Source organism: Zonotrichia albicollis, chromosome 1 (assembly GCF_047830755.1).
Source record: "Zonotrichia albicollis isolate bZonAlb1 chromosome 1, bZonAlb1.hap1, whole genome shotgun sequence".
Lineage (NCBI taxonomy): Eukaryota > Metazoa > Chordata > Aves > Passeriformes > Passerellidae > Zonotrichia > Zonotrichia albicollis.
In genome coordinates this window covers 55,078,100-55,087,009 of record NC_133819.1, presented here as the reverse complement: position 1 = coordinate 55,087,009, position 8,910 = coordinate 55,078,100, and the positions used below count along the sequence as shown (strand labels likewise).

The following is an 8,910-nucleotide window of genomic DNA, read 5'->3' as shown; positions in this document are numbered from 1 at the left end:
AGAAATATTTGTGATTCAGATAATTTCCATTTCTGAAGCATTTCAGTTGTTGACAGTTTTTGCTGTCTCCTGAGGGCAGGAAAATAGTCTTTGTACCAATACTGAAACAAGATAGATGGAAAAAAATTGTTCTCCTCATTATTTTCTATTTTAACAGGCACAACAGCAAAACCACTGCTATGAGTCTGAGTTGCCCTACCACTCATGGATGGCACACTTGTAGTGGCTAGTATTTTATTTGCACACATTTCTGATGCCGGTTGTTAACTGTTGTGCCAAAAGATCTGTCAAGTATTTTCACGGGAGGACACTCCTGAATTGCTTCACTTGTCTCTGAACCAGAGAACTAAGCTGGCACTCCATTTCTGCGATCTTGCTGTGCTAGGCCCCAAACCCATTTCCTTCAAATGCATTTTACTTTCAACCAAAACACTCCATTACTTCATTATGTAATCTGTTGTTCCTAAAGTTCAGGGGACTGTTTTAGAACCATAAGAACATATTCCAGTAAGCAGTATAACACCTGTCTTAAGTAGTATACTTCACTTGGCTTTGGTTCATGGATCATAACATCTGCAAGGAATGTCATTTACAATCAATATATGGGCTGGGGTAACGAGCCACAGGTTTAGGAATCTTTCTCAAATTAATTTTGCTTTAAAATTTAGCTCTTATCGTTTCAAGTGTGTCTTTGTGAAAACAATCATCTTTTTATTACCTGTACCACAATGAAGAACAATCAACAGTGGCTGAGCATTCCACAACAATTCCAAAATGAAAAATGGCCTGAGCCCCCAGTGTAGCACAGGGAGTGTGTCACCAAGCCAGAGTCCTGCAGGCATCTTGTCAGCCTGGAGAAGATCAGCTTCTGGGCAAATGTTAGAGCAGCCCTCCAGTATCTGAAGGCAGCCTACCAGAAGGAGACAGATGAGCTGCACAAGGGCACGGAGTGACAGGAAAGGTGTTGATGGCTTTAAAACCTGAAAAGTATATATTTCCTTTGGATATTGGGAAGAAATTCCTTGCCAGGAGCCTTGTGAGACACTGGACCATGTTGTGGCTGACTCATTCCTGGAAGAGTTCAAGGCCTGGTGGAATGGGTGTTTGAGCTTAATGCAGTCTAGTGAAAGGTGTCCTTGCCAATGGCATGGCGGGTGAATTTAGGTGAACTTTAAGGTCCCTTCCCAGCCAGACCATTCTATTATTCTATCATAATATTCATTCTGTGCAGTAGCAGTATGTAGTTCAAGAGAGAAATAATAGACTATTGATTCTGAGAAACTGCCATCCAATGAGTTTAACTGTTTTGGTCTCACATATATGTTCCATTTAGCATTACTATATCTAGTAACAGTCCCAGCACTTAAGTATCATACACACAAATATTTTATAATTTTCAAGATTTCTGACATTTGGGAATTTCATTTCTTTTCTTTTCTTTTCTTTTCTTTCTTTCTTTCTTTCTTTCTTTCTTTCTTTCTTTCTTTCTTTCTTTCTTTCTTTCTTTCTTTCTTTCTTTCTTTCTTTCTTTCTTTCTTTCTTTCTTTCTTTCTTTCTTTCTTTCTTTCTTTCTTTCTTTCTTTCTTTCTTTCTTTCTTTCTCCCTCCCTCCCTCCCTCCCTCCCTCCCTCCCTCCCTCCCCTTTTATGTTAATTTGCACACTGTGAAGTAGTTGCAGTAAATGACTCTTCCCTAAATATCATTTTGAAGCTTAGAAATGGATAAATAAGAAAACTGTGTGAAGACAGAGAATTTAAAAGTGATTTTAAAGTGAGAATTAGAGTTAGATATTGAAAATTCAAAAATACAAAATTGAAATTATGGAATGGATGGTTTTAAGGGATTTTCTTTGTATTTTTGTGATATAAATTATGATCTTCATTTCTACACTTTCTAAAACTATATCTTGAAAGTTACTACTTTGAATAACAGTAATATTTCCAAAAGAAGGAAATTGATTTATGCAGATGAAAATATCATATTCTAAGTCTTCATCATCTAGTACAAAGGATTGCCCTTACACAGTAAGCTTTATGGAGATTTCTATTCTCACACAAACACAGAAGAATTTTTCAACTGACTAGAAAATCTTTAAAAGCAAATTAACCATCGGAAAAAAGATTAAGAACGATCAGGAAATTATATGCATCCACACTTACTATATGTTGATTACTAAATATTGGCTCTGTGGGTGAGTGCACTTGCCATTCACCCATACAGATACACCTCTTCCCCCTGCAGATGGATGTGTGCTATTGGGTCTTGTCATGGTTTGACGCTGGTGCAATGCCCGTACCCCCATGAAAATACATTCTCCTTGGTGTCTGCTGTGAGATGTGACCAGGAATACAGCAAAGCAGGCTCCAGTTTAGGAATAAAGGAAAAAAACTTTATTAACCTACAACTATATGTGAAAAGAAACACACAGAACTCAGAATGAAAACCTTCCAAAAACATTCCTCCTCCTCCCACCAAATTTCCAATACATCACAGTAGGGCAAAACCTTGGATTCTTAATTCAGTTACCATCCCTCAGATCACCAACTCTCCGTCCATCACCAACTTTCAGATAATCAATTCTCAGTTCATCAAGGAGTGAGGAGTCCCTCTTGTGCCATAGGTTTCCCCTGGAAATACAGTTGAGACCTCTTGTGTTTCCTGTCACACGTGGCACCACCTGGAGATCATTTGCCATGGTGACATCTTCCTTCCATGTCCAGTGCTCTCACCACTGCACATGGACCAGAGCTGCTTCTAGGGTTCCCCTTTTAAGGGTGCTTTGCCCAGTTCCAAAAAGAGCACAGTCTCTCACTTTCGGGACATCTGTCCCTCCCAAATTCACCCCCTGGGGCCGAGGGGTCTCAAACACAGAGATCTTCTTCTTCCCTGAAGACGGAGGGCACCACCACCCTCCTCACCCATTGTCTCTGTTCACGCACTCCTTCACATAACATCACTGCACTCTCTTGGCTCCAAGCCATTGCCTCCCCCTAAATGCAGTCTCTGTGTCACAGGAAAAATGGTTCTGTCCATGGCTATACAAGAAAAGTCCAGCCAAAGGCCACTCCATCATCTCCTCCCACCTAAGATTCTTCTCCACTTCTCTCATGGCCCATTTCCTCTTATCTCATCTCTATCTCTTCTCATTCAACTCCAGGAGGATCAGTATTCGTAATGTTTCCATCATCCAAGGAAAGGGTTAAAAATCTCAGGCTCTGCCTGTCCAAAACTCCCATGGCTGCCCTGCCAGGCACCTCACTTCTCTGTCCAAGGCCCGGCCTACCTCACCAGGCCGCATGGCTTCCCCTCTCCTGCCCAGCCCGCAGCCGGGCAGGGGAGCTCTGACCTCCCTCACGGACTGGACAGAACCCGGAGAGCTTCCCCTTGGGAGTTCTCTGCTTTTAGCCCCCTGTGTTCTCAGAGGCGTATCCATGTCCTCAGCGGCCATACCAGGTGCCAGTATTCAAATCTGAGCACCTATTGGTTTGACCACAGCATCCCAAAAAACTCACTTCCTTTTTAAACCAGGACAGGTCTCAAAGAAGAGTCTAATCTTTTTTCTGTTCAAGAGGTTTTGGTTCTCAAAGTCAAAGGGTATTCTTCCTGGATCTATTGCCTGGATTTATTACCTAGAAGGTAATAAAATTAATAAGATATTTGGTAAAAACTGTCCTAACTGCATCTTCACGTGAACCATTTTGTCTAACTTAGGTTACTTATATACAATTTTTTTTCAAAGTATTGTGGCAACTAAATAATAATTACATTGATGACTGATCATATTTTGCAGGAAGACATCCATGACATGTTTAGCACACACCTACGGCATGCATTTTTTATTTTATCAAAGTTCCTATCAAGCCTTCTGGATTAGTACTTGCAAGTTTCTAAAACGTAGGAATCATAGTATAAGTTCAAGCAATGTGGTGTAAAAAAATAAGTTGATCCTATATGGTACCCTGTCCATAATTTCTAGCTTGTAAAATAAGAACATAGCCATTCTTACAGAGATGCAAATACAGCATATGCAATATCTATGCAAAGCCTGCACTATAAATTCAGGTAGAAATGACAAATTATTAGAAGGCTGATCACTGAAGAGAATAGAGCAGAGGCTGGGCTGATGCACATCACTACAATTCTTTGTCCTCATCAGGCAGAAATCTATTGAGCTGGAAGCTCATTTGAACCTTAATGGAAGTAGTGACTAAGAGCAGACATATTTGAATTGCTTTCTCCAGATCTTTATATTCCTTCTATTTTCTTTTAGAATATGGAGAACTTATGCTACAGACTGCAGAGGCACTAAGTAGTGACTAAAGGAACTTGCCTATCAATTGCTTCAAGGTAGGTGGTTTTCCCACTGTCCTTCTTCCTTTCTTCTCTCGAAAATCTAAAACATTTTCATCAGAAACAGTAAAGTCATCTATCACAATATCCAATACATCCTATGAATGACGTAGAATAAATATTGTTCTCCATAATGCCTTTATTTTACCCTTTTAAAACTTGACTTTCCGTGGGAAAATTTGGTTATTTAATCTTGGGTATTTAGACTCAAGGAAAATCCACTTTTCCAAAGGAAATTGTTAGGAATTGATTGTGAGGATTGCTTCTTCAGCAATATGTTTTGAAAGTTATTGCCAACACATACCAGTGAAATTTGAAGCACAGGAAAAGTCTATTAAAGAAATTAAACCAATTAAAAGAAACTGACCTGATTTGCACAACCATGTACAGACACATCTATATATGTACATCAATAAAGAGGAGTAGTTTATTCCCATAACCAAACCATCTTGCACAATTTAAGTTGCTTGAAACCATGGAAATAATTACAAGTAATGTTTTCAATTATAACATATAGAAGAAAGCGCTGCTACTTACTTAGAACAGAAAATCATATTAGAAACAATATTCAGGCCAAAATATTTTCAGAAGCAATATGGTTTCAAATAGACTTGGATACTTTCAACTCCTTAAACTTCCAAGAGCTACCTTTACATTGTGGAAGAGAAGTGAAAAAGTGGCAACAGAATAAACTGTTTAATTGGTTAGTTTCTTGGTGAGTTTGAGCTTTGATCTACTACAGCTTTGATCTAGTACAGCTGGGGAGGAAAAAGAAAAAAGTAAAGTATGTCAGTTGTGTCAAATGAATTGCTGAGTGATGGTACCTGAACTGAGGAGATGGAAACTACTGGAAAGGAAGGACACAAAATGGAAATGACAGAAACAATTTGATGAGGTCGTCAGAATTTCTTAAAACACTCTTAAACAAATGAGTCTTCATCAGTAAACCAATCTACCAGTTAAATTAACACGTGGAAGTTATTCTTTCCACAAAGAGAGGTTGGCAGGGATGAGAGAGAAAGAGAGAGAGAAGAATAGGGAGGACACAGAAAATACAGATTGATATCAGGAATTAAATTACCCTATGACTCTGTATTTATGCCAACACTACTACATTCTTAATCAGAAAGTGCAATAATCATGAAACAAAAGATTCAAATTAGAAATGCTAAAGTGTGGGACCAAAAAAACAGATATTAAGAACTGCAGAAAGAGAAAACATTGCAGAGGTAAATATATTTTTTCTCTCATGGAATTTGTTACAATGACAAAATCTTTTAAAACTGTACACATATTATGTAGGAAGTTGACATTGTTCAAAGTATTTAATTTAATTGATTTACAGATTCATCCTAGAAATAATTTCTTAGGTGACAATCACTTTGAAAAGGACTAAGAGTCCACCCATGGAACACCTGAATTGAGCAAAACAGTTTTACAGAGAGATTTCCAGAGAAAAGGGAGACAGTAAATCAGCAAGTTCAATTACATATGGTAAGGGATATATATTAACTTACTGTATAAAACAACGACAGTAAAAAAAAAAAAAAAAAAATTCAAAGGCAGATCCAGCGATACTTCATTCATTCATTTACTTATTTATAGCTGAAACTCATTATTAATAGAGCAAGCTTTATACTAGCTTCAGTAATCATTTAATCAAGGCATATTCATAAATAATTGATCATTTTGTAACTGCAGTAAAAGTTCAAACATGACTTTCATTTTCTGGCTTCTAATTGAAGATTTATAATGAAACTGTATATAACATGTTTAGCAATTCATTAAAATGCTGAACTCAGAATTGCTACTGTGCCATCCTGTACCACAGCCTGTTTTAACTGCACTGTACACTGCTTTTTAGTCAAGTAAACAACTGCTCTTTCAAGTGACAAAAATGCATTCTTGCTCTCCAGGAGATATGCATTTTACTGCATCATAAAATAAAAATGTGCAGTCTATGATATCAAAAAGACTAGCAATATGAAAAAAATCAACACTTCATTGTAGAAAAATGTACAAATGATCGAAAAAAAATCCTCTTTAACAGGAATACATTAATAGAGATCCCATGAAGACCTGGGACATGCCACATTTCAGAAAGCTCTCCACAAACCCTCTACTCAAGAATGAACAAAAGACTCCTCCCACCAACTAGGGCAAACCAAAACAGCTCAAAATGTTTTTAATGATGATTGTCTACAAAGAGAATCTCTCAGCAGGCGAGTCCTTCTGCAGGAATAAATGTCAAATAAAAATGAAGGTTTTCAGCCAGTACTTTTTCTGGTCTTTTCTATAGATGGTCCATGAGAAACTTTTTACTTCACCTCCCTCCAGTGAGATCATCCTCTATTACTACAGAAATTAATGTGATGTTAAAAATAAGGATGGTGAGGCTATACTGTATGATCAGATCAGGAAAAATACTGAGAGAGTGTAGGTTTTTCACACAGAAAATTATAAAATACTAATGAAACACAAGAAACGTTATATATCTGCTTTAATAGATTTAAATCACTTGCATATCCTTTACTTTGTGCACATCCACTCGAGCTTTTTTTAGTAAGACATTTGAACTGTGTCTGGTGCATGTTTTTGAGTCTTACCACTGTGCTTGTCATTTTAACAGTTGCTTTTTCATTTCCATGTGATTTCATAATATAAAATGCCTTCTCCTCTAATTATCTCTACACTCTTAAGAAACACCCTGCACTCAACTCCAGAGGTGTTGGAAAGCAAATTACTACCAGTGTGGTCCCAAGTCCATCTCACAGCAGAATCTCATCAATTTTCATGACTGCCTGTGTATAAACCCCAATATGGTACATTAATTTCTTTTTTACTTGTATTTTTTCCTTAGGGATATGCCGTATTTAAATTTTGGCATTACAGAAGTCTGGTCGTGTTTAGGCCAGTCTAAGCGAAGGTGCCAATGTCTGCAAACGATTTTTACTCATAAACCTTGTCTGATAGCCACGCAGTAAATATTCCGAAATGCCCTTGTGCCATGTGGAAGCGGTGGGAACCGGGCACACAAACGAGCACGGCGACTCCCAGCGGCCCGGCCGAGGCCCATGCAGGACCAGGCGCGCTGCTGCTCTTTAGCGGCGGCCACGGTCCCCCGGAGCTCTCGCATGCCCGTTCCCCGGGGAAGGCCGGTCAACAGAAACAAACCCTAGGTAAACCCGGGAACGAAGCGCAAAGCAGGCCGTGTCAGACCAACTCTACCCACCACAGCCCTGAGTCAGCCGGCCCGCCCGATGATAAGGGGGGGCGAGGCGGGAGCGTGCGCTGCAGTACGACACACTACAGAGAACGACGCTCCCTCCCTCCGCTGCCTGCTGAGGAAAGGAGAAGCGAGGCGAGAGGAGGGCGCTGCTCCTTCGCCTTCCTCGCCCTCCCTGGGCTGAAAGGCCGCCACAGGGCGCAGTGCCCCACGCCAGCCCAAATCCCCAGCAGCCCATGATCCGCCCGGGAGGCGGCCAGGACCCGAGCACCGGAGCCGGGCGGGGCGGGGCGGGGCGCGGCACCGCCCATCACCGTTCACCGCCGTTCCCGCAGCCGCGCCCGCTCTGCGCACGCGGGCGGACCGCCCTCCCGTCCTCTCCTCCGCGGCGCCTGCGCGCTTCGCCCCCTGGCCTGTGTGGGGGCCGGGCAAATGCGGTGGCTGTCGGTGCCAGCGTGGGTTGCGGTATCTCCTGCGCTTCGACTGTCGGGCTCTCGCCCTCTCTCCTTCTCCTCAGCGCCGGCCCCTTCTTCCTTCCGCGGGCGGTTTGCAATTTACCGCAGTCTCTCACTCGAGTTCTCGATGTGGCCGTAAGCGCCTGGCGCTGAAGGGGAGGAGGCAAGAGTGCGGGGCGGGGAAGAGGAAGGCGGCCTGGAGCGGAGCGGCTTGTCTGCCCACAGCTCCGGTTCTCCCAGCCCCTCACGGGGAACGGTTGGTAGGGGACGGTGGAGAGGGTAAAGTGAGGTAGCAGTTCCCTTGTCGCGGCCCGTGGGCGGTCCGTGTGCGGACTGTGGTTGCCCTTGGGCGGCTTTTGCCACTGTTCCCCTATCTCTGGGCGTAGGGAGTGAGGGAAGGAAGGAGCCTGAAGTGATTCCGGGATCCACGGGCCCCTCACACCACTGGAAACGGTGGAGGGAAGAGTGAAACAATTGCCCCCTCCCTCCTGAGGCGTCCCGGTTCTGCGGCAGGCTGGCCCGCAGGTAAGACTCCCTGGGGCCCAGGCAGGATAAGGGCGAGGGCCGGGAGGAGGAAGGGTGTCAGTTAATAGACACAAAACTCGGGCGACGAAGCGGGGCGGGAACCCGGTTCTTCAGGTTTGGAGGAGCGGCTCAGCCGGAACTCGTTGGTCAGGTCGGCGAGCAGGAGAGCCTTGGGGCGGTGGCGTGCGGCCCCTTCCGTGTGCCCGCGCTCGCCTTGGTGCGGGCGGACCAGGGGAAGCCGAGCCCGGCCTGGCCGAGCCCTTCCGGCGGTCTGCGGCTGCTGCTCGCCGGCGCGATCCCTCCTCCTGCTCCTCGGGGAGCTGCCGTGTGCCCCTTGGGGGCTGAGTGCGAACGG

General features: G+C 43.1%; 1 protein-coding gene across 19 annotated transcripts in view; it reads left to right on the top strand.

Moving 5' to 3' along the window:
- The first annotated feature begins 8,416 nt into the window (after positions 1-8,416).
- LRRFIP2 (LRR binding FLII interacting protein 2) overlaps positions 8,417-8,910 on the top strand; it is a 55,887-nt gene continuing 55,393 nt past the window's right edge. For all 19 annotated transcript variants that reach the window (XM_074541730.1, XM_074541699.1, XM_074541709.1 and 16 more), the window contains exon 1: positions 8,417-8,555. The gene's annotated coding sequence lies outside the window, so the exon portion shown is untranslated. The remainder of the gene's footprint in view (positions 8,556-8,910) is intronic.